A 1,324-nucleotide genomic window follows, 5' to 3' on the forward strand; every position below is an offset into this window, starting at 1 on the left:
CCTTTAAAGCCTTCTAAATGATATTCTTTGAAGTCTCTGGCATTTTGTCTCATTTATTCTCTATATTCCACGTGCAATTTATATATTTTCAATGAATTTATCCCCTTCATTTAGATATATAATTGGTTAATTCTCTATTGTGTCCAAAGTTACTGCTTTTTCTTTTCTGCATTTTTATCTTTTGTTTTTGCTTAGTTGGTTTTAAAAAAAATCTCCCCGCTGTACTCTTATTAGATGATTTGATATATTATGAACCTTTTCAAAGATAGAACTTCAGGTACTGTTAATCTTCTATGTCCTGCATTTCACTCATTTTTCTCCCTTCTTGTCTCTGTGTATGTCCAATTGCTCTTTACTTGACTACATACTTTGTTCTTAACCTTTCTAATTTCGTGATAAATGTAGTTAAAAATTCATTTTCCCACAATTTCAGCCATGTAGTGTTTAAGTACAGTAAAACCTTGGTTTGCGAGTGTTCTGCAAGACGAGCAAACATTTCTAATACATTTTAACGTGGTAAACGAGCGATGTCTTGCAATAAGAGTAGTTTGTTTTGGGAACAAATTATGCTCGCAAACCAAGGTATTACTGTATTTAATTCTCATCCTTTTAATCTTTTTATAACCTCTGAATTTTAATTGGGAGTATTTAGTCCATTTACATTTAATGTGATTATTGATAAGGTTGGATTTAGGTTTATCAATTTGCTATCTTTGTTTTAAACTGCCTGTTTTAGTTGCTTTTGTTTCCTTACTGTACTTGAAGTTAATATTGTCCCTCTTCACATTAAATGTAAGAAAGTCACCAATATATAGTCCTCATCACTTATGCTTTTGCACTATGTGCACACATTATATCTACATGCTCTATAAATTCCACAATACAAAGTTATAATTTTGACTACAATCATTGTGTTTTAAACAAAGTTTATAAGAATTGAGAAAGAATAAATGTTAGGTTGAAATATTTTTACCCACATACTTAACCACTTTTGGTGCTCTTCATTCCTTCCTGAAGATCCAAGTTATCATTTGATATTTACATCAAGCCTGAGTAATTCCCTTTAGCATTTCTTGTCATGTAGATTTGCTAGCAACAAATTCATAGCTTTTGTTCATCTATGTGTATTTCACCTTCGTTTTTGAAGGACATTTTCTCTGGATATAGAATTCTACGTTGAAAGGTTTTTTGTTTTTTTCTCCCAGCACTTAAAAAAGTGTCACCTCAGGGCCGGCCGAGTGGCGCGATGGTTAAGAACTCGCTTGGGATGCCAGAGGGCCCCGGTTCGGATCCCACATATGAGGGCCAGTGACACTGCCCTCCA

The 1,324-nt window shown here is 33.5% G+C and overlaps 1 protein-coding gene across 4 annotated transcripts in view; it reads right to left on the reverse strand.

Annotated features, from left to right (window-relative positions):
• Positions 1 to 1,324, reverse strand: part of LOC109374336 (zinc finger protein 470) — a 73,799-nt gene that overhangs the window by 47,872 nt on the left and 24,603 nt on the right. The gene's annotated exons all lie outside the window — the stretch shown is intronic.

The sequence above is a fragment of the Hipposideros armiger genome, unplaced genomic scaffold, assembly GCF_001890085.2.
Source record: "Hipposideros armiger isolate ML-2016 unplaced genomic scaffold, ASM189008v1 scaffold_813, whole genome shotgun sequence".
NCBI classification, from domain to species: Eukaryota; Metazoa; Chordata; class Mammalia; order Chiroptera; family Hipposideridae; genus Hipposideros; species Hipposideros armiger.